The sequence below is a fragment of the Bubalus kerabau genome, chromosome 9 (assembly GCF_029407905.1).
Source record: "Bubalus kerabau isolate K-KA32 ecotype Philippines breed swamp buffalo chromosome 9, PCC_UOA_SB_1v2, whole genome shotgun sequence".
Lineage (NCBI taxonomy): Eukaryota > Metazoa > Chordata > Mammalia > Artiodactyla > Bovidae > Bubalus > Bubalus kerabau.
In genome coordinates, this window is record NC_073632.1 from 83,769,423 (window position 1) to 83,793,624 (window position 24,202).

The 24,202-nt window shown below is 40.5% G+C and overlaps 3 long non-coding RNA genes and 1 other non-coding gene across 4 annotated transcripts; 2 read left to right on the forward strand and 2 right to left on the reverse strand.

The window, feature by feature from the left end:
* Positions 1 to 1,900: 1,900 nt before the first annotated feature.
* LOC129620062 (uncharacterized) lies at positions 1,901 to 20,569 on the reverse strand. The gene is made up of 4 exons (XR_008698358.1): positions 20,044 to 20,569; positions 19,820 to 19,973; positions 18,809 to 18,896; positions 1,901 to 2,182 (listed from the first exon to the last, which is right to left on the reverse strand). It is a non-coding gene; the product is annotated as an uncharacterized LOC129620062 (long non-coding RNA).
* LOC129620061 (uncharacterized) lies at positions 18,091 to 23,876 on the forward strand. Its single transcript, XR_008698357.1, has 3 exons — positions 18,091 to 18,379; positions 18,812 to 18,931; positions 23,033 to 23,876. It is a non-coding gene; the product is annotated as an uncharacterized LOC129620061 (long non-coding RNA).
* LOC129620063 (uncharacterized) lies at positions 20,742 to 22,998 on the forward strand. Its single transcript, XR_008698359.1, has 3 exons — positions 20,742 to 21,215; positions 21,381 to 21,405; positions 22,195 to 22,998. It is a non-coding gene; the product is annotated as an uncharacterized LOC129620063 (long non-coding RNA).
* Positions 21,599 to 21,670, reverse strand: TRNAC-GCA (transfer RNA cysteine (anticodon GCA)). The gene has a single exon. It is a non-coding gene; the product is annotated as a tRNA-Cys (tRNA).
* Positions 23,877 to 24,202: the final 326 nt, after the last annotated feature.

A 24,202-nucleotide genomic window follows, 5' to 3' on the forward strand; every position in this document is an offset into this window, starting at 1 on the left:
GTGTAAGAGGGTTCCCTTTTCTCCACACCCTCTCCAGCATTTATTACTTGTAGACTTTTGGATTGCAGCCATTCTGACTGGTGTGAAATGGTACCTCATAGTGGTTTTGATTTGCATTTCTCTGATAATAAGTGATGTTGAGCATCTTTTCATGTGTTTGTTAGCCATCTGGATGTCTTCTTTGGAGAAATGTCTATTTAGTTCTTTGGCCCATTTTTTGATTGGGTCATTTATTTTTCTGGAGTTGAGCTGTAGGAGTTGCTTGTATATTCTCGAGATTAGTTGTTTTTAACCTGGAAAGAATGAAAATTCTCATTACTGCAAACAGGGGTTCCAAGTAAAATGAGCTCAGTGAAGGGGAGAAAAATAAGATGCATTTCTTCATTTTGTAATGTATTCTGACTCATGGCATGTGAATTTTTATCCCACTGCAAAACACATCACTATTTTTCTATCAAGGTTAAAAGGAAAAAGTGCTTCCTGCTCCCCATATTACAAGCAATGATTACTGGATTACATCTTAAATCTAGAAAACTCACTCATTCAGTGCACACTGGGTTCTTACTATGTACCATGCAATGTGAAAGCTCTGTGAGTCCAAATTTAAAATATAATGTTCATTTGGGACATTGTGAACAAAATATCTTCACTGCCAGAGAAAATAGAAAAATCCTTAGAAAGATGACACCTGTATTAATAATATATATTGTGCTTTATAATAGTAAGACACAAAGGTCTTCACCTTGCTTCTAACAAGACCCCAAGCCAACCTTATGCATGTACTCACTGGTCAGCAACCAATGAGTTATTTCTTTTATCTTGTCTGACTGCTGTGGCTAGGACTTAAAATATTATGTTGAATAGAAGTAGTGACAGTAGATATCCTTGTCTCATTCCAGATGAATGGATGTCTAAATTACTACTTTAGTCCTTAAAATTAAGTAGTATCTCTACATGTAAAATTATTCCTAAAGTCATAATATACCACTATTAACAACTTAAGCTTATTATGTGGGTTACAGTGAATCACACTACTTCACTTAATGTGGATGGCAGACAGGGCATTTATTACATCCATTCTACAGAAGAAGAAATGAGCTTCACTGTTCAACCATCTTTCTGAACCAGGTCTAATTCATATCTTCAGGTTTTCATACCTATACCACTCTTCATTGGCTATCACCATTCCTGGGATAACAGATTTGATCTTTGCCCCTTATGTAAAGTGGATTCCGTCCACTTTAAAGTGGAGTATAGTTCCAGATCCCTTTGTACAAATTGTCCCCGATCAACAGCCTTGTCCACACTGATCTTGCCTTCCTCTCAATGCTCTCAGCATGTCTGTTCTCTTGACATAGCTATTTGATAATCTGTCATACTCTTCCCTGAAAGAGCTCTTTTTCTGGTACCCACCATTCAGTATGTTTACAGCTTGTTGCCCCAACTAGACACAGCTCCTCAAAGATCTTATTCTATCCAGCCCTCTCATACTCCTTTGCAGAGTAATTGGCACGCTACTACTACTACTACTAAGTCGCTTCAGTCGTGTCCGACTCTGTGCGACCCCACGGACGGCAGCCCACCAGGCTCCACCATCCCTGGGACCACAAGACCACATATATTTCCAGATCCTCTGAATGGCTGAAAGAATTCTCTTCCTCTCCTTTGAAAGGAAAAGGGCCCCTGAAGATCCCTGAACCCCGGCACAAGAGAAGAACTCTAAAAAGCAGGCAAACACAATGAGAGGGAAGATGTCTTGCTGCAGTCTTTCTTATGACTATCCCTGTTGAGACCCCAGCAACCAAATGTCATTTAATTCAGTCCAGTGAACACTGGTTGATTTCATCCTTCTGACAAGAGTGCTGTTCTGTATTTAATGATTAAAATATACATGCACGGGTTGCAAACATTATAGTAATATCTTTATTTAAAATCAATGCATTCCCAGACTATTCCTACGTCTTACACAAAATTATCAAATGTAATTGGGCTTTCTGACTTTGTGACACAGCCCATCAGCTCCAAAGTGCCTTCTTTATTTCCTTTTCTTAAAAAGTACATTCAAGCTACTCTGGACTTTCCCGTCTGTCAGTGTAGCTTGAGGTGACTTCCTGCCATGTCAGCTGACTGTGAGTCGCGTCACTGCTGCACGTTAGCAAGGCTGCTTCTGCATCCTCAGCAACTAGAGAAAAAGAAGGATGGACATGAGCTATCAGACATTCCCCCTTCCAGGGGGACTGCTTTTTTTTCCCTGTTCATTTGAACCTCATGGCTACAAGGGTTGCCCTCCCGCTCCTGGCTTTGTGACGATGCTTCAGAAGAAAAGAAAAACCAGTTTTCTCCTTTCCAGAAGGAAAGTACATTTAAAAAAATCCATCTCTGTAGTGCATGAATCATTTATCTGGGCAACCCCTTTCTCCGAGGGGGTCCTTCCTTTGAGCCACACTCCAGGGATGTCTTCAGTGAGGCAAATGCTAATGACTGAAGTTCTAGTTCTGGGACTTAGCGTGATACAAGTAGAGTTTAAAAAGAAATTTCAAAATCACAGGAAGGAAACTACAAGGGTAGATAGGGTAGATGTGAAATACAAAGAAGACAACTTCCTGGATTGGGGAAGCTCTTGGAGCAAAATTAAGAATAAGTTACTTCTAGGAATTTGGAGGAGTTTAGAGACTGCGTTTGCCTTCTACAAATATCTTGCATACTATTTAGCTACTTGAGAATTTAAAGTCCTCTTTCAAAGAGAATAAGGGAGCTGTGACAGTAACATATCCCATCTGATGCGTTTGAAAAAAAGCCAACAAAACATTATCATGATGCACTCAGCAGATGTAGATGAATTTTAAAATGCACCCCCCCCAATTAGGATAGTGACTTAACAATCCAGTGACACTGTCATTACATCTGATTTATCCAGAGATATGGCTTGTTAGCAATGTCAGGATATTTCCTTGGATTTCTGTTTGTTTGTTTGATTTTTATTTTCCCCCTTTCCAGGGGTTGTTGGCACGAAAATGATTTGGAGGAGAAAAAAGCAGGTAAATTAGAGGTGGGAGTAGAAGAGTGAACTTATGCTCTCTTTTATGATCCTAGCAAAAGGTATACTTGTAGACGGGTGGGAAGGAATTGGTCAGCCAAAATCCTCTTGAAATTTAAAGTAGGGGAGATCACTGACCCTGACGTAGTACAGCTGAGAAAATGTCTATACACTTCTCACAGTAAAATACTCCATCAGCATTCTGCTTGTTTCAGTATCACTAATGATTAAATTACCTGCAACCATTCTAACCAAACACCACCAGCTCAACTATAGATATATGTGTAATAGGAACAGATTGCAAGCTTCAATTCTGGGTTTTTTCTATGTCATCTCAATTTGAAACTTTCTTGTCCATTTACTGGACCATACATCTGATTATATAACCTGATACTGACTTTAGAGAAAAGAAAAAAGTGTCAGTTTTGGTTTTTTTTTATATCAAGGAAAATCAGGCTAATGTCCATCAAAGAAATAGGTGATAATTAATGGAAACTGGCTATTACTTATGATTTAATTAATTAATTATGGTTTTAAAAAGATAGAAGCTTATGGTCTTCATATAAAAGTCTGAAGGTAGAAACCTAGATCTGCAATGGCAACTTTGATCCCCAAATATGTCAGGGGCCCAGGTTCCTTCCAGCTTTTTCTTCTGTTGGTCCAAAACTATGGCCCCAAAGTTCTGGTCCAAGACATATATTAGTAGCAAGGGAGGGGAATGAAGACTAAGGGCTTTGGATGCCTATGACATTGGTCTGTAAAGAAGGTTCCCAGAAGCTACCATCCACATGGCACTTCCCCTTGTTTCCCATTAGTCAGAAGTTCATCACTTGGATACACCTAGCTACAAGGGAGTCTAAGAAATGCAGATTTTTTTTCTGAATAGCCATGGACCCAGCCAAAAGCCCATCACTGATGAATGCTATTTACTGGAAGTAATTTAATGTCTCAGCCACAGAACAAAAGGGCATGATATATCATGTAGACAGGTTCTACACACTTCCACATAATATGCTAGTAAAGTCATCAGCCTTGCTATGAAAGTTTGAAGACAGAAGTAATAATTCACACTCAATACAGTAATTCATGGATCATTTGAGAGGTGTAGATAAGACATAGCTATCTATTAGTTCTATAACATCATAGGTATATATAACCACTTCTTTATCCCAACCTTTTCTGGATTGATGATACTATAGATTCATGTTGGTGGGATAAATGTAGCTGCTAGCATCTTACATCAGCACCTTTAAACCTAAAAAGAAAAGTATATAGGCAGATCAGGGTCATACCTTTAGAGCATTCATTGAAGTTAATTCATAGCATCCTGTTTTGGAGAAATTTTGATCAGTGCTTTCATGTATATTTATATATCATGCTTAAATAAAACATTTCAGTTATCTGTATTCCTTCCCGTAAGATCTAGTGATATATGGGTGCTCCTCAAACACCCATTTCATCTAAGTTAAGAAATTTCAGTAATACAGATTTGGGATTCAGTACTAATGGAGTAAATTGGAAAGCTCAAAATGCTATTAAGGAGTGTTGTGCTAGTCACTCCCACCAGCCTCCTCTGTCCATGGAATTCTCCAGGCACGAATACTGGAGTGGGTAGCCATTCCCTTCTCCAGAAGATCTTCCTGACCCAGGGATAGAACCTGGGTCTCCTACTTTGCAGGCAGATTCTTTATGATCTGAGAAGCTTTACCAATTATTTAGAGTAATTTACTCTAAGATTATCCCTGGCTCTCATATAGAAATACCCTAAAATCTCTGGAATTTAGACATAGCTATTTTTGAATTGCAGATGGAAACCTGGTGATCATGCTCTAGGGCTGAACCTGTTATTCCTAAAATGGAAATGAATAACTAAACTTGAAGTGGAATCTTAAGGAAATAGTTTCCGATTCTTTCAATTAAATTAAAACTACCTTTTCAAGACAACATTTTCTATAGAAAATTTTTATAGGTCCTTAAACATGACTAAACTCCCAACCAGGGAAAAGCTAAAATTCTGTCCTGACTCAAAGGCAGAATTCCACTACCTGAGTCACCTACAGCGCCCTGGATTTTGCTGAAAGGAGCTCCAGCCAAGGACTGGGCAGGTTTGGCCATGTTCTTTTACGAAATCAGTTGATGACACAGCCACAAGGGCTACAGCTCAAAGGTTACGGGTTGGGTCGATGCCAACCCTGGTAAGATGTCCTCCATGCGGTACAGGGAACTGTAATCTCTCTAGATATCAAGACACTCCTTTATTTCAAACATCTGTGTTGTCTGCTAATGGTAAAAGCACCACTTTCAGCTGTAGCCTTTTGTGATAGCTAAGGGTGTTTAGTCCACTTTGGCTCAGCTCTGTCCTTTCCTGGTATTTATGGAAAACCCAAGTTCATAATCAGCTGCATTTGCTCATTTTCTTTTAATCCTTTTCCTCTCTCTCTGGCTTGCTTCTAAATTAAGAATCATTCTTAAAACCACAGCATGAAAGTCAGCCTAAAGTAACCATCATCTAGAGGAGCCTGAGAATCTTAGACTCAAACCATGTTAGAGCTCTAAAGGCATTTAAAGATCACCTCATCCAAACTCAGTTCAAAGGAGTTAGGGTGCCCACTTCAGTGCTCATAAGCAGAAATGCAATCAGACCTGGACCTCAGAAATTTTCAAGGCAACTTTGACCCAGTAATTACACATCTAGGAATCTAGTCTTCAGATAATCTGAAAAACATAAAAGACATTCATATACAAGCACACTCCTCCAATTAATGAGGCAGCATATCAATAAAAAGATGATCTTATAAAGTGATGGGGTATGTGTAAGTGAAGGAAACTCAGAAAGAGAATGCCCAGGAGCCTATTTTCACAGTGGTTACCTCTAAGGAATAGGATTGGTTGACCAATAGGAGAGGAGGAGGGCCATTCACATTTAATTTATATACTCTTATTAATATATTTTTTCGATGAAACTGGTTAGGGGTAAAAAGAACATAAGTGTGATTCCCTGGCTCCCATGACCATTCTCTCATTAAAAGTATCAGTGTTAACATTTTCCCATCTTAATAAATAAGTTTACCAGTTTGCCTCTTTCCCAATATTCAGATAATATAAGCATATTCAACATTCTTTCCTGTTGGCTAATGCTAGAAATGTGAATTTTTAAGAAAGATTCAGTCTAATAGAAAATAATCTGTTTTCCCCACCAACATTCCCTGCAGCCTGTGGAGGTCATGTGGATGATGACATGGGAGTTGATAAAACTGGGCTCTTTCTTCTCTTACTGTTATACTCTTCAATGAACTAGTTATGAACCTTTGCTTGAGAGTCTTTTGTTGAACCCTGCACATAGAGATGAGTCCTGGCCATGGTAATATTCATATTGTAATTCAACTTTCCTCCGGGCTTACCCAACTGCACAGATAACAAGAACAACCCCGACTCAAGTTTCCCTGGTTCTTTCCATAGCCTGGGGTCATGGGACCTTTAACCCCATGAAAGGTAACTTTCAAATATTTCTGACGGTTCCTAGAAGGTGTCTTCCATGCGCTGCTGAGTAAGATCCATCCACCAAACTAGTCTAAAGCTCTCCTGGCCATGTGATGACAATCACTGTCCCCTGCTTGGCACTTCCATCAACTTTGGCAGCCAGAGCCCTGGAAATCAGAGGTGTTCAAGTTGCCTGGCATTTTCTTTTAGGAAGGAGGTGTGCTTCCTCCTTCCTACCCCTACTCCTGCCCAATCCCAGTGATGGTACCCAGCAGTGCAGCTTCTGCCCCAGTATGTTATAGAATTATTAGTGATTCAGAATTTCACTTTCTCTTTGTAGTTCCCCTCCCTTTCAAAGGACAAAGGCTTTCATTCTTAAATGTGTATTGCCAGCCTGCTCTGTGCAGACTTGTATAATATGTACAATGACAGATATTGCTGAGGACCCTGCAAGCATGGACTTTTCAGTCACTTCATGGAGAAAGACAATGAACATGGAAAAAAAGCAAATAAATATATAATTGCAAATGGAGACAGGTGCAGTGAAGGAAACAGAGAAATAAGGAAGCAACTTCTTTAGGTAGGATGGTCAGAAAAGATCTCCAAAGTACTGCATGTGTCCTCAGTTACATTGGACTCTTTGCCACCCCACAGACTACAGCCCACCAAGCTCCTCTGTCCATTGTATTTCCCAGGCAAGAATACTGCAGTGGGTTACCATGCCCTCCTGCAGTGGATCTTCCCAACCCAGGGATCGATTGAACCTGAGTCTCCTGTGTCTCCTGCACTGCAGGTAGATTCTGTACCTACTATTCTTTACCTTCCCCAGAGCCATCTGGGAAGCCCTCTGAAGAAATGATAGTGTACATAACAACTGAGACATTGAAATGCCTAATTTGGGCAAAAGGAGGAGAGGAGATGGGGGGAGAGAAGAGAAATAGGAAATGGAAAGTGGAGGAAGGGGGCTAACATTTTTTAATTATTGGGAAGGAAGAACATTCTAAGAAGTTTACATATATTATTTCTTTTAATCCTAACACAATCCTATGAAGCAGAATGACTGTTAGCCCCACATCACAGATGAGGCAAATGAAGCTTGAAAAGGGTAAGTAAGTAGAAAGGCAGAACTTGAACCCAGGCAGCCCAAGACCCTAAGGGAAGAAAGACTTTGGGATATTTCAATGACTTACAGGCCAGTGTGGCTAAAGCAGAAGGCAACAAGGGGAAACCAGCACATGATGGAGATGGCAAGGCAGGCAGGACTAGACCATGCATGGTACATGTTCTTATTTCATTCCGCGAGCCTTTCATGGTTAGCAATACTCCAAAGGAACAGTACTGTACTGAGGAACCAGCTGTGGGCATGAAAATTACTTATATTCTTTTTGTATGCAGAGGTATTAGGAAATGAGTGCACGTCCCTTCTGTTGTGCCTAAGACAGGACACTTAAGATCCTGGAGAATGAATTACACTTTCTGGCACATATGTTGACTTGATATTTAACTTAGAAAATTGCAGTGTCTCCCAGTACTTACCTGCAGCAACTCATCCTCTGTGTTATAGAATTATGGGGGGCCAAATTAAGAGCATTCTGCTTGAGGTTGAATCCTGAGTTAATAAACATAGAGATGAGGAAGAGCAAGAAGAGGAGCCAGTTGTCAGAGTGAGCTGACCCTCTGCAGGCAACCAGGAGTTCTGCCTCCATGTGATCAGCTCTGAACCACAGAGCTTGCTCATGGCCACAGGTTACCCCCTTGATCTTCTCTTTACACTACCTTACTTGGGCAATAAGCCCTGGAGATGAAGATGCACTGGTGCACCCAGTACAGAATAAGAATGAAAGGGGTGAAGTGACCTCTTTTCAAACTCCAGTGAGTTATATCAATGGGAAGAAAGAAAAAATTGCCATCTTTCCATCCATAAGATCAGCTTTTTGTTTTCTTGCTCTCCTAAATCCTTTTAGAGAATTCTTCCACCTCACAGGAAAACCCAAATTTGCCCCCCACCCAAATGAGAAGATGAATTCAATTTAATCACATGAGCTTGAGCCTAACCTCAGCTCTAGTCACATAAATTAGGAAGATCAAACAGGGGATTTCCCAAACTCTGTTTGCTTGCAGTGATAAACCCTTATTGGTTAGAGTGTTCTTCCTTCTTGTTGAATAGTGTAACCATCCATCCACCATGCCCCCCTCTCCAGCAGGCCCTCAGTTTCTGTTTGGGGATCCATGTGATTCTTGAAAGGCTGATTCCATCTTGGTGGAAACGAGGGAATACGTGGCCTGGGCTAAGCCATCAGCACATCTATCCCTCATCACCATGACTGACTGAGCCAGTTCATTCAGAGGGACCCTCAGGACTTTTGCTGGAGTTGCAAGATGAAGCTTCCCCATCCCTCCTGCTTTATTTGAACTAGAAGCCCTGGAGTTAGAGCCACCAGGGGCCCACAAGAGGAGCCTGACTTAGGATAGCATAGCCCCTAAGTAAAACAAAATTGATAGAGAAAAGAGGGAAGATCTGGGTCCTGGATGACATTATTGAGATGAAGGACCCCACCCTACCAGAAACCTGGACTTTTCAGGTACATGAGTTGATTAAATTGAGTTCAACAAAAATTCACTGAGTGACAACTTACATGCCAGATATGGTATCAAACACTTAGAATACATGAAACAGACAAGAATCGCTGGCCTTATTCAGGAGACAATAGACAATAAACATAGCAAGTAAACTGGTAGTGTGTTAGAGGGTGAAAGACACTGTGGGAAAAGGAAAAGAAGAGCAAGGTAAGGGGGTAGAGGGAGACAGGGTCTCTGGTTTAAACTGGAATGACATGTGTCTCTTTGTTACTTGTTGTCTATTTATTGCTTGCAAATGAACACCTTGTGCATGCATGGTCAGTTCTTCAGTTGTATCAAACTCTGCTACCTCATGGACTGTAGCTCACAGCTCCTCTGTCCATGGGATTTTCCAGGCAAGAATAGTGGAGTGGGTTGCCATTTCCTTCTCCAGGAGATCTTTCCAACCCAAGGATGGAACCTGAGTCTCCTGCATTGGCAAGTGGAGCTGCCTGGGAAGCCCCAAATAAACACCTTGCTGTGCTGTGCTTAGTAGCTCAGTTGAGTCCAATTCTTTGCAGCTCCATGGACTGTAGCCTGCCAGGCTCCTCTGTCTATGAGAATTCTCCTGGCAAGAATACTGGAGTGGATTGCCATGCCCTCCTCCAGGGGATCTTCCCTACCCAGGGATCGAACTCAGATCTCTCACACTGCATGTGGATTCTTTACCATCTGAGCCACCAGGGAAGCCCAGATAAACACCTTAGGACAAGTACTTGAAATACCCCCATGCCCATCCAAGCAAATACGGAGATGCAGAAATTATAACAGACACCCCAAAGAAATAAAAGGAAGGTTAATTGTATTTGTCTAAGCATCAGAAGGGAAAAAAGGTATCTGAATTCAGGATAAAGATTGAACTAATTCATTTCAAAACACAGATCCACATTTGGGGGCAGGATGTGGGGAAACCCTTGAAACACTTCCATTTCAAACCTTTAGCACTTTGATATAAATGACAATGGTTTCCTGAAGCAGCAAGATTCTTGTACTCCCACTGTTTCTGCTTCTTGACATACAAAAATGGTCACTTGTCTCTGTTTCCAATTTTGATTGATGGAAAACACAACAAATGAATGTCAGTAGTGCTTCTTAACTTAAGGTGTTAGATTCTATGATTCGTTTTCCCAGGGACCAATTTGTAAGAACTATGATAAAGCCAAACTTTGTCACAGAACTAAGCTGAAAGCTAAGAAGCAAGAAAGCAAAGAAGAAAGAATGAATGAGAAAGAGAGCAAATTACCTTAATATAGAGATGTCTGCTCCCACCCACCTTTCGTGGGTGTACGTGGCTAGTGGCTTCCTGTAAAGGAAACTTTTTGTCGACTCTTGTCTTCGTTAGTTAAGACTGGCATTCCCCCCTTGTACTACTGTGCAGTGTTGTGTGAAAGAAGAAACCATCACCATAGAGACACTGGTCACTTGAACACTAGTCAGGGTGGCAGATACTCTGTCTTTGACCACAGCACTTGCTTTTCAGCGGGTATCTGTTTGCAGGCTGCATTTTTTAGATCCAATGCCAGACAAACTAAAGTTATGCTCTGGCAATGCCAAAGACATTTATAAACATTACTAAATTGGTATAGTGGGTTTTCATGCAAATGCATTGTGCCCTTACCAGTTTCATATCTCAGGCACCTACTTTCCCTAGATGCCTCAGAGTTTAGCCTCAGTGAAGCTAAACTGCAGAACCAGTAGGCAGAGCCAGGGAGAAAGGATGGGGTAGGGAGACAAACACAGAAGGTTTCCTCCTCGTCAAAGTCTCTCCCTAAAACCTAAATGACAAAAAAGCACATGACCCACTTCAGGAAGACACACTGACACTAGAATAATATTGTTTCTATGTTTGTGAAAAGAGACATCTTCAATCATTGGGAAAGGAAAGATTATTCAACAGATCATGTTGAGACATTGGTCAGTCTTTTGGCAAAAGAAGATCCTCCCAACCTACCATTAAATTCCCAGTGGCTTCCAGAAAATTGCAGAGGAAGGTAAACTGCCAAACTCATTCTATGAGACCACCATCACCCTAATATCAAAACCAGACAAAGATGCCACAAAAAAAGAAAACTACAGGCCAATATCACTAATGAACATATATGCAACAATCCTCAACAAAATTCTAGCAAACAGAATCCAACAACATATTTAAAAGATCACACATCATGACCAAGCAGGCTTTATCCCAGGGAGACAAGGATTCTTCAATATTTGCAAGTCAATCAATGTGATACACCACATCAACAAATTGCAAGATAAAAACCATATGATTATCTCAATAGATAATCAAAGGCAGAGAAAGCCTTTGACAACATTCAGCACCAATTTATGATAAAAACCCTCCAGAAAGCAGAACATAGAAGGAACATACCTCAACATAATAAAAGCCATATATGATAAACCCACAGCAAACATTATCCTCAATGGAGAAAAATTGAAAGCATCCCCCATAAAGTCAGGAACAAGACAAATGCGCCCACTCTCACCACTATTATTCAACATGGTTTTAGAAGTTTTAGCCACAGCAATCAGAGAAGAAACAGAAATAAAAGGAATCCAGATTGGAAAAGAAGAAGTAAAACTCTCACTGTTTGCAGATGACATGATCCTCTACATAGAAAACCCTAAAGATACCACCAGAAAATTACTAGAGCTAATAAATGAATATAGTAAAGTTGCAGGATATAAAATTAACACACAGAAATCCCTTGCATTCCTATACACTAACAAAGAGAAAATAGAAAGAGAAATTAAGGAAATTAAGAAATTTTCATTGTGATGAAAAAAATAAAATACTTAGGAATAAATTGACCTAAAGAAACAAAAACCCATATATAGAAAACTATAAAACACTGATGAAAGAAATCAAAGATGACACAAATAGATGGGGAAATATACCATGTTCATGGATCAGAAGAATCAATATAGTGAAAATGAGTATAGTGCCCAAAGCAATCTATAGATTCAGTGCAATTCCTATCAAGCTACCAATGGTATTTTTCACAGAACTGGAACAAATAATTTCACAATTTTTATGGAAATACAAAAAACCTTGAAGAGCCAAAGCAATCTTGAAAAAGAAGAATGGAACTGGAGGAATCAACCTGCCTGACTTCAGACTATACTACAAAGCTACAGTCATGGTACTGGCACAAAGACAGAAATACAGATCAATGAAACAAAATAGAGAGCCCAGAGATAAATCCACACACCTATGGACACCTTATCTTTGACAAAGGAGGCAAGAATATACAATGGATAAAAGACAATCTCTTTAACAAGTGGTGCTGGGAAAATCGGTCAACCACTTGTAAAAGAATGAAACTAGAACACTTTCTAACACTATACACAAAAATAAACTCAAAATGGTTTAAAGATCTAAATGCAAGACCAGAAACTATAAAACTCCTAGAGGAAAACATAGACAAAGCACTCTCTGACATAAATCATAGCAGGATCCTCTATGACCCACCTCCCAGAGTGATGGGAAAAAAAGCAAAAACAAACAAATGGGACCTAATTAAACTTAAAAGCTTTTGCACAATGAAGAAAACTATAAGCAAGGTGAAAAGACAGCCTTCAGAATGGGAGAAAATAACAGCAAATGAAGCAACTGACGAAGAATTAATCTTGAAAATATACAAGCAACTCCTGCAGCTCAATTCCAGAAAAATAAACAAGCCAATCAAAAAATGGGCCAAAGAACTAAACAGACATTTTTCCAAAGAAGACATACAGATGGCTAACAAACACATGAAAAGATTCTCAACGTCACTCATTGTCAGAGAAATGCAAATCAAAATTACAATCAGGTACTATCTCACACTGGTTAGAATGGCTGCTATCCAAAAGTCTACAAACAATAAATGCTGGAGAGGGGGTGGAGAAAAGGGAACCTTCTTACACTGTTGGTGGGAATGCAAATTAGTACAGCCTCTATGAATAACAGTGTGGAGATTCCTTAAAAAACTGGAAATAGAACTGCCATATGACCCAGCAATCCCACTGCTGGCATACACACTGAGGAAACCAGAACTGAAAGAGACACGTGTACACCAATGTTCATCACAGCACTGTTTACAATAGCTAGGACATAGATGTCCATCAGCAGATGAGTGGTTAAGAAAACTATGGTACATATACACAATGGAATATTACTCAGCTATTAAAAAGAATTCTTTTGAATCAGTTCTAATGAGGTGGATGAAACTGGAACCTATTACACAGAGTGAAGTCAGTCAAAAAGAAAAACACCAATACAGTATATTAATGCATATATATGGAATTTAGAAAGATGGTAACCATGACCCTATATGCAGGACAGCAAAAGAGACACAGATATAAAGAACAGTCTTTTGGACTCTGTGGGAGAAGGCGAGGGTGGGACGATTTGAAAGAATAGCATTGAAACATGTATATTACCATATGTGAAATAGATCTCCAGTCCAAGTTCGATGCATGAAACAGGGCACTCAAAGCCAGTGCACTGGGACAACCCTGAGGGATAGGATGGGGAGGGAGGTGGGAGGGAGATGGGCGACACATGTACACCCATGGTGATTTATGTCAATGTATGGCAAAAAAACACTACAATACTGTAAATTAATTAATTAAAATTAATTAATTAATTTAAAAAATTCCCAGTGTCTGACACCCCAGGACACATGCACATAAATGCACACACACAAGTACACACACACACAAGTACACACACACACACACACAGAGGCAAAGAAATTTAGCTGTATACATGCCAAAAGAAAAAAAATAGCTGAATATTTGATCACTGGTGGTGAAAGGATTGTAGGAGTCATGCAAGAAATCTCAAGGAAAATGAGGACAGACCCAATCATATGAAAATATTAAACTTAAGAATGTACGATTAAAAAAAAGAAAGAGGAAAATGCAAGCATCTAAGCAGAGAGGAAATTCTTCACTGAATATCATAATAATCTGACATCTTTAAAACATAGTGTATAAAAAGTGATTGTAAAAACATGAAAATTCTAGAATAAAAATGGGCAAAGGATACCAAACAATTCACAATAGAGAAATACAAGTGAATTTAAAAATAGATGAAAAATGTCCATCTCAAGATTTAAGGCAAAATTGAAACAGCTGAGGGGAAACTTTCTTTATACCAAGTTAGCAAAAAAATCATTTCTAATAGTGCTGAGAAGAGTACAGTGAAACAGGAAGTTTCATTCACTACTAGTAGGAATGTACAACTTTCTGGAAAACAATCTGTGTTTTCTCAAGAGGGCTCAAAAATGTTTATATCCTTTGACCTAGTAATCCTACTTCCAAGAATTTATCATCAGAAAGTAATTTTAAAATTCCAAGATAAAATTCCAAATAATCACTGCTTGTGAAAACCAGAAGCACCCAAAAATATCCACTATTCATTTCAAGGGACTTCCCAGGTGGCACAATGGGAAAGAATCCACCTGCAAATGTAGGAGCTGCAAGAGATATGGGTTTGATCCCAGGGTTGGGAAGATCCCCTGGAGGAGGAAATGGCAACCCACTCCAATATTCTTGCCTGGGAAATTCCATGGACAGAGGAGCCTGGCAGGCTACAGTCCAAGGGGTCACAAAGAATCAGACTCATTTCAATATCTTATTGAGTACCGAATATGTATCAAACATTGAGCTAGAACAGAATCCAAACACAAAATAGACATGGCCCTCATCCTTGCAGAACTTACAATCTGGGTGGAGATAAGTAGTTAACCGAGTAGTTAACGACATTTGCTACAAGACCTCAGAGGACAGGGAACCTAACCAGAGGAAGTGACATTTAATCTAAAATGAGAAAAATGTGTGAAGTTAACCAGAAGATGGGGATGATAGAGGGAAGAACATTTCAGCAAAAGAAAATAGCATATGCATGACCTAGAGGAAAAACCGGCTAGAGAGTCTGGAAGTTCAGTAGAGCTGGAGCAGTAGGGCAGGAGTTAAAAGGTAGCAGGCTGTAAATCACGTTAAAAAGTTTAGATTTTATCCTAAAAGTAATGGTTTGAAAATTATGTCATATTCATTACATAAACACTTAAGTTATTAGGAGAATAGTTTCCATGTTGTTTATCATCTGCTGTTTGTTGTTTTTTGTTACTTAGTCACTAAGTTGTGTCCAATTCTTTGCAACTGCAGCCCTCCAGGTTCCTCTGTCCATGGGATTCTCCAGGCAAGAATACTGGAGTGGGTTGTCATACCCTCCTCCTGGGGATCTTCCTGACCCAAGGATGTAACCCATCTCTCTTATGTCTCTTGTATTGGCAGGTGGGTTCTTTACCACTAGCACCACCTGGGAATTCCAGGGAAGCCCTGAGGGGACTCAAAAGAATACCAAAGGTAATTTTACTCTCTTCGCCTTCTCAAGCACATGGAAGTCTGCAGATCCAGGCTTTGCTCATCTTCCCTTCCTTGAGCAACTCTCACCCTTCCCTTCCAACTCAACTTAGAGAGTCTTTGTGTTTCTAGTGACAATAAAGAGAACCAAGACTCTATTGGCAGAATTGGACCTAGTAGGAAACAAACTAGAATTACTTTCCTGGGGAAGGAAGAGACAGATGTGAGGGAGTGGGTTCCATCAAGAAGAGATCTTTCCAGATTGGGAGAATGGCTGTGATGGTGAAAAGGAGAGCTAAGTGTTCAATATTAGGTACCAGGTCTTGAATTCCTTAGTAAAGATGGGAAAATCTACCCAGTGGGAGGACATTCTGTGTGTATCACTAGGGCATGCAAGAAGCATGGGCACAGCTGTCAAGGGGGACTGAAAACCAGAAGCCCACATCCTTGGGTTTAGCCTGTGTCGGGCTCCAGGGTGATAACGGTGTGTGTGTGTGTGTATGTGTGTGTGTGTGTGTGTGTGTGTGTGTGTTTATATCTCTAAGAGAATGATAGAATCATCTAAAACACAAGGGAGATTAACTTTTCCAAAGAACTTTTGGTGAGTGTGGTCAAGACAGACTTCTGACTTAGAAATGGAATCTGTGATCCATGCAGGATGCTTATAAAAACAGAAAAGATCTTCTGTTACAAATAATATAAATGTTTTATAACCAAAAAGTTTATTTATGAAGAGCTTGTAAAAATTAAACCAAAAAAACAACAAATTGTATAAAGAGTATATTGCCAGCTTTGCTTAAAATATGCACACACACACACATGCACACAGAGCCAACAAAATGCAAGAATATAGGCTATTAATGGCAGTTATCTCCAAGTGACCTTTCTCGCCTCTGCTTTAAAGCATGTTCCAAACTGCTGGATAAGTATATATATATATATATATATATATATATTTATATATGCTTTGTATATGTTTTAATCATTTAAAAATGTTAAGATCTGAATAGAATAAACCTAGTTTAGTTTTTGCCCTATAGTAGTACTATATAAGTAACATTCACCAATAAATGAAGCAACTTCATCACAAGAGTGTACACAGATTGTGAAAGCTATTCACATGTTTTTGACCTGTACGATGTGGGCATAGTCCCCATTGACTGTTCTCAATGACTAACCTGTAATCATTTTCCTGTTTGGGGGGTCAAATGAAAACAAGACTGATGCTACTCCTTTGCTCTCAACAAACAAATAAGAAAAACCACAAAGCATTTATTGCTTTAAAATCTGCATATCTGCAGTCTTGTCACTACTGAGTTTTCAGGCCTGAGAAACAGGGACACAAGTTTATACTTACTTTCTTTTTTAGATTATTAGTCATATGAAAATTTAGCCAAATGAATTAAGAATACCCTATCCAAAAAAATTAAAAGCTTCACTTCCAAGGTCCTTTTAATCTAAGCTAAAGATAAAAAAGCATCAAGGAGGTGCCACAGTTATCTGGTTGAATTGACAACCATGAGACGTATGGATGGTTGTCTACAAGTTCAGAAACAGGAAACAGTGCTTGTGCTGCTTGCCAGGGCATACGAATCGAGGTCGTTGTAACATAGGAAATCAACATCAGAGGATGAGCAGCAGTCTTCGAGAACAAAACAGTCCTTCGTGAGAAACAGTGACGTGAAGTTGTGTTTCTGTGAACACAAGCCCTTCTCATCCCAAGTCTGATGACTGGAGTGTTTTCTTTCCCCACCTCAAGAACGTTATGGTCAAATGACATCGTGATATTCATTATGGAAGCATGTCTGTCACTAATAACGTATCAAGCAGAGGTCTTGATATGATCTGCAGCTGATCAGTTGATTAGGTTTGACCTGTAGGAAAAGCCTGGCCACAGCCTGCCACAGGCTTGCCAAACATGACGTACAGAAGCATCCTTGTTGCAGCCCCAGTGGGAGTATGCAGGCCTCAAAAACACACCTGATTCCATCCCTCTCCATGGCAACAGAGTCAGATAATGACCATCCATCAGCAGGAAGAGGGTGATCCCGTGACAGCAAGAGTTTTCGAGGGCAATGCGTGAACAACAACAGCCCTGCAACATGTTTGTTTTGGCGGTAGACATGGACGCACAGCCAGGCAAGGCTGCCAGAGGAGCTTTCAGAGGGAACCCAAGATTCCTGCCTTGGAAGAAGGAACAAAGATGTAAATGTTCCCTGTTTCCTGGGAGGAGGAGGGCAAATAGGCATCTGCTGAGTTGGAGCCTCTCATATTTATCAGATGAACAGAATACTGCCCTTCTAAACCTCCCAACACCTTGCACAGAACTTCAAATCTCTTCCATTTAAGCTTGTTAGCTGTAAGTAGAAGAAATCAGGGAAGTACCTGGAGGAAAACTAAATGAGAGAGGAAAGGAGTCATCTACTGTCTACCCTCCCCTAGGGCAAGGCGAGTCCCTTACTCACTGGAGGTCTTTCTATTGGCCTTTACTGGGGGCTGTTTGGGATTTTGTTGGCTTGTTTGCTTGGGTGTTTATCTCCTCTACATTTCTCGAGCGCAGTCCTACCATCTCTTTTTCATCTTTGTATCCATGTTACCTGGCATGGAACAGAAGCTTAATCAATATTTACCAGTTGCTAGGGGCAATGCTGGTGATAGTTATATGAAGTACAGCTAAGTGATAGAACATTCTCCTAGCCTTAGACAGTTGTGACATTCTCTGGGAAATTCCAGTCCAGATCTTGGACCCTCTAGTCAGGCTAGTCAAGAGTGGGACATCTCCTAGTGTCCTCTCTAAGAGAGATGCACAAACCTTATAGTTTATAGAAAGGGCTCTGGAGCCAGATGACCCAGACCAGAATCCTGGCTCCACTTCAAGCTGCATGAGCTTGAGTAAGTTACTTACCTTCTCTGTGCTTCTGTGGGGCTGAAATGAACCCATTAGAATGGCGCCTGCTGCCCTAGATGAACTCTTGTAAATTGTCACTATTTCCAGTATTGTTGCTCAATTTTAGGGAGAGAAAATTCCAGGTGATGAGAGCCTTCTGCTTCAAATTTTGCATTTCACATGTAACTCTGCAGTCTTATCCCCTGGGAGCCCCTGCCTAGATGGAAGATGAATTAGGTATCTAAGCTTCTTCCTTAAAGCTATCAGTTCAGCCACTGCCGCTCTCATAGGGGGACCTATGAGACCCTCACTAAACTCCTGCAAATGTATAGTTCAGTCACTTGAAAAGGAAAAATAAATGGTCCAAATCAACCAATCCATTCTAACCGTACATGGGATATTCAGTTTCCCTTGAATCAGTATTATCTCCTTACCAGGTATGGTTGATACTTATTGTCTGGAACCTCATCAGATACCATGGCAGGAACTGTAAGCAACAAGCATCCAAAAGGCTGAGGGGACCTAAAGCCAAGTTGGAGATGCAACGTGAATACCGGGTGAGTAACAAACATACAGGTCTAGAGAGTGGTTGTGTTACGCAACCCCTCCCAACATACACCCACGTACACCATGAGCCCACAGTGCAGTGTTCCAAAGACACTTTAAAACTTAAATGATACATGAGGAATTTGATAAAGCTCACTCTCAAAGCCAGTGAAATAAGGTCACCCATAATTACACACCAGCAGCAAAATATTGTCTGGGGAAAGGACTCTGACTGCCCTTCATTTCAACCACCACCTTGAGCACATTGTCTTGGAACTGCAAAAAAAGAAGGTAGGGCAAGAGAAAGACGGGTCACCATGATAATGATTTCCAGATGAGGAGAATCAAAGTGTTGGAAATTTCTACTAAGAATTTTAAGTCACTGGGACAGTTGCCTTTCTTATCTAGGATTATATTCCTACTGTGTGGCTGCAGTGTGAGAAAGGAAGAGGAGTCAGTTTCCAATGTTATCCTATTACAGTACATTTGTCACAACAAATGAATCAATATTAATGCATCATTCTCTCGATTTTTCCACAATACCTCTTTTTCTGTCCCAAGATCCCACCCAGAACACCACGTAACATTTAGTTGTCTAACATCTCCTTAGGCTTTCTTGCTATGAGAGTTTCTCGAACTTTCCTTGTTTTTGATGATCTTGAGAGGTTTACTCGTCAGGTATGTTGTAGAATGTCCCTCAATTGATATGTCTGATGTTTCCCCTATGATTAGACTATGCTTAGTCACTTCATCATGTCCAACTCTTTGCAACACTATGTACTGTAGCCCATCAGGCTCCTCTGCCCCATACAATTTTCCAAGCAAGAATACTGGAGTGGGTTGCCATTTCCTCCTCCAGGGGATCTTCCTGATCCAGGGACTGAACCCACATCTCTTACCTCTCCTGCATTGGCAGGCAGTTTCTTTACCACTAGCGCCACCTGGGTGATACACTGCTGCTGCTGCTGCCGCTAAGTTGCTTCAGTCGTGTCTGACTCTGTGCAACCCCATAGACGGCAGCCCACCAGGCTCCTCTGTCAGGTGAGTATATTTCTGCAAGGAAGACCACAGTGGTTAAGTGCACTAGCCCATCCTCTCAAGGCTGCCGCGTACTGTGACTCACCTTCCCACCATGAGGAGGTTCTTTGCAGGTCTAAAGTAAACCCCTTTTGTCAGGCAGTGGTTCTCTGATAGTGCTCCCCAGAAGTATTGGCATCACCTGCAACTTGTTAAAAATGTAAATTCTTCACCTGGTCACAGACTCACTGAATCAGCAACTCTGGGGGTGGGGCACAGTCATCTATGTTTGCATAAGCCATCCAGGTGAATATGATGCACCTGAAGTTTAAGAAGCACAATGTTGGAGGCTGCTTGCCATGTTTGGCTCCATGTACAATAGAATGCTTCTCACAGCTCACCCGTGGAGCCCATGGCTCTCAACCTTGCTGTGTTTCATGAATAGCTATCACCACACAGCATCCCCAGAGACTCTGATTGATTGCAAGCTTACATAGGGTTGAGGGCTCTTGCATCTGGCCCTCTGCTGAGAGCAACGCCCCCCTCCTCCTAATCACATTTTCCATCCCTTTCACGAACTCCTTCTTTGCCACCTCAGACTTCGGAAGAATGGATCAATCAGTAGCTTTATTTCTTAGAAAACATCAAACAAGATTAAATACTGTAGAATTTCAGAGCTGGTAATAGTTATAAAGGTCAACTAGTTGAGTGACTTTAAAGCTTTTTTTTTTTTTTTTTTTTTTTTGAGCAGGTCTCTTTTCTTCAAGCTTTTGGGTTTTTTGTTTTTTGTTTTTTTTTTTTTTTTTGAGCAGGTCTCTTTCTTCAAAGGAAATCTTATGGGGAAACCCAATATTAAAAAAAGAAAGTTTAGCTGCTCTGATGAAGGGTGAGGGGGCTGAATGATGCTTCTGGTCCTCCTGGCACAGGGGGCCCTCACTGGCCAAGTTCAACCTTCCCGGGTGATGGTTGTCCATCTTCCCCTTGACCACCTCTAGAGATCAAAGCTTCTTTACCACTAAACAACTTCCATTTTCAGTACAGCTCAAAGCTTTTCAAATATTCTTCTTTCCTTTGAGCCCAGATAAGCCTTCATATCACCCCTTAGCACTAGTGCTGATTCTTTTCTTGGGGTGAAGCAAGGAGACCTAGTTCATTTTCCATTTGAAGGCTTTTCTCATTTCACAATCAGGCCCACTGCCCCCTAAACAGGGGTTCTCAGCTCAACTCATCCGAGGAGCTTTTAACACTGCTGGTGTCCAGATTGCACTTGAAATCCAGGTAAATTCAAAGTGTCTCAGGAAGACACAAGGCACAGCCCTGGCTGCTAATGAGAGCCTGTGCCATAGCCTCCGCTGCCCAAGGCAAATGTGACCACCTTTTCTACCTGATCCTTAGCTGACATCATTTTATAGTTGCTCACCATCCTCTCTGCTTTCTTCTCAGAGTGCTACATCGTCCATGCACAAACGTAAGTCATAATAGCACAATAATTTGTACCAGCTGTTTTTTGTAGGAAGTGAAAGAAAGTGAAAGTGTTAGTTGCTAAGTCATGTCCGACTCTTTGCGATTCCCATGGACAATAGCCCATCAGGCTCCTCTGTTCATGGGATTCCCAAGGCAAGGATACTGGAGTGGGTTGCCATTCCCTTCTCTAGGGAATCTTCCCAACCCAGGGATTGAACCTGGGTCTCCTGCATTGCAGGCAGATACTTTACCATCTGAGCCACCTGGGAAGCTGAATGTAAAAACTCTCTTAAGTGCTGGGTTGATATGATATCAAATGCTTCCTTGCCCAAGGAAATTAAAGTCAACCAGTCACGTACTACTCACCCATTTCTGATCAGACATAGCCCTCCTACCTTTCTCTAAGAAAGCTTGAATTTGAGGAAAAGGAGCAACCTTCACCTTCACAGCTAGTATAACCACTGTCTTAGTTATAGGAGAGATAGATGGTGTGATGACTTTTGATGAATGGCCCAAAGCCACTCTACCCAAATGGCCCAGTTCTTTGGTGTAGATTACTCTCTCCTCCTCTATCCCCAAACCTATTAGCAAATAACTTAGCTGTGTATAGGATGTCAAGTTTACCAGCCTCTCTTCTGAGGCCTCTTAGGCAGAATTTCCTGAACAAAGCTAAGGTCATACAGGCCAGGAGCCAAGGAGTTTTGCTAGAGAGGGAGTGGGTAAAGCTCACTTAGAGTAAGCTTTGAAGTATCTCTATTCTTCAGAGCCAATGGCAATTACTTGTCTCCACCAGGCTGAAGAACATATTTCATTGGTTCCTATCTCCATGCGTTAACTTCTCTTTATTGAGTGACTCATAGCCATCAAGTCCAAGGAAGCATGAAGGGGATAACATCTACGTAAAAACTGGTTTCCACCAACCGCTCTGGGCTGCAGCGTGTTATTGAGATAAACATAGTAACTGTGTTGAAAGCTTCATCTCAAACCCACGTGTTCCCTCCTCATTTGGACCCTCAATTCTCCCCTGTAATTATTTTGTCTTACTTAACTTGCCACCCCCATGCCCTACATCAGTGTCTCAGAACCTCCTTCCAGCTTTCTCATCTCTGACATGGGGATAATTATAGCATCTACTTAGTAAAACCATTCTGAGTGTTAAATGAAAATAATGAGCATATGGTTATAAACACATGATATCATAAGCACCTAATAAGTGCTGTTATTATTGTTATTATATTATGTATATACTACTACATATTATATGCTGTTATTATTATGTAACATAAATAATGATAAAATGACAAAATAATAATTGTGTAATTTTCTACTCATCTCAGAGTCAAGAAACATTTTTCAATGCCAGCTGTATGCCAGTTATTGTGAGAGGTACTGGGATTTTAAAAAATTAGTAAGATGTAGTATTTGTTCATCACATAGGGAGAAAGAGGTGTGGGATTTAGCATTGATACAACACTTTGATATATACTCTCTGAAGAGCCCAGCTTCCTCCCTCTAGATTTCCCTCATCTGATGGCTGTTTCCATCTCAGAGATGGTTTCACCCTTAGCCTGTGCTGTGAGCTCTGAACACTGCAGCCCAAAGTTTAAAGCTGAGTTCTTGTTCCTGAACAGATTAGAGCAGAGGGGAGGCTACAGAAGAAAGAAAGAAAGGAGGAAGGAAAGAGGAAGACAGAAAGAGAGAACGAAAGAAAAAGGAAGGAAGGAAGAAAACCAACCTGGAGATAACTCATAGCCTCATAGCAAGCGCCATATGAGTCATTTAAGAAAAAAAAAAAAGCCACCACAACCTTCAGCAGAAGAGAACCATTGAGCTCAAGCTGGGGAAAAAAATATGTATCTATGTATGTATGTGTGTGTGTGTGTGTGTGTATATATATATATATGTATATATCTTTCCCAATAGGAATAAAGCTAATTCTCCAAAACTTTGTAATCATATTTGTAACACTTTAATATTTTACAGTTTTTATAAAGTAATTTCACACACACAAAATTTCATTTCCTTAAACCACTTAATTCGGTGAGGAAGGTCAAGAAATATTCTGCCCATTTTATAAATGAAAAAACTGAGGCTGAGAGAGAAGAGGGTGATTAGGAGAACTGAGTCAGCTGGTAAGTGCTGGAAGCGGACTTTCAGCTGAGTCTTGGGGCCCTGCTCACCTGCTTTTCCTCACAGTATGTTAACATTTATTCATTTATTATGTGCCAACATTATGGTGGGAAATTAGCATTATGTTTTCTCACCTCCACTGTACAACTCTGAAAGTTGTCATACTGCCTGCTTTTTAAGATCAGGATAACCTCACGAGGAGGGCCTGGGTAGGAAGGGAAACTGTTAAGTAACTTGCTCCAAATCCCACTTCCAGGAATCTGAAGTTGGTATATAAATCCAAGCTTACAAAACCTGAATTCTATGTACTATACTACATAGAATATGTAGTATTCCTTATCCGTATATTCCTTATCTGTCAAGGACTTTTGCTTGGGAGAGCAAAAGATAATACAAAAGAAAAAAAGAAAGTCAAGTTTAGAGCAGTGGCAGTGGCAGCAGCTAAAACTGGACAAGATAACTGTGGTTAGGTAACCTGTGTGTGTCAAGACTGGCCATAGTGCAGGATGGAGAGGGGAAGACCCTCTTCAGTAATGGCCAGAAATACTCAGTTATCTTCATAAACACTAATTCCTAAGTGATTTCTGGAAAAATTAATTTCACTCTCGGTTTTTGTTACTCTTTATGATCACATGAGATCCCCTGCTAGAAAGTCTTCAGTGACCCAGGTG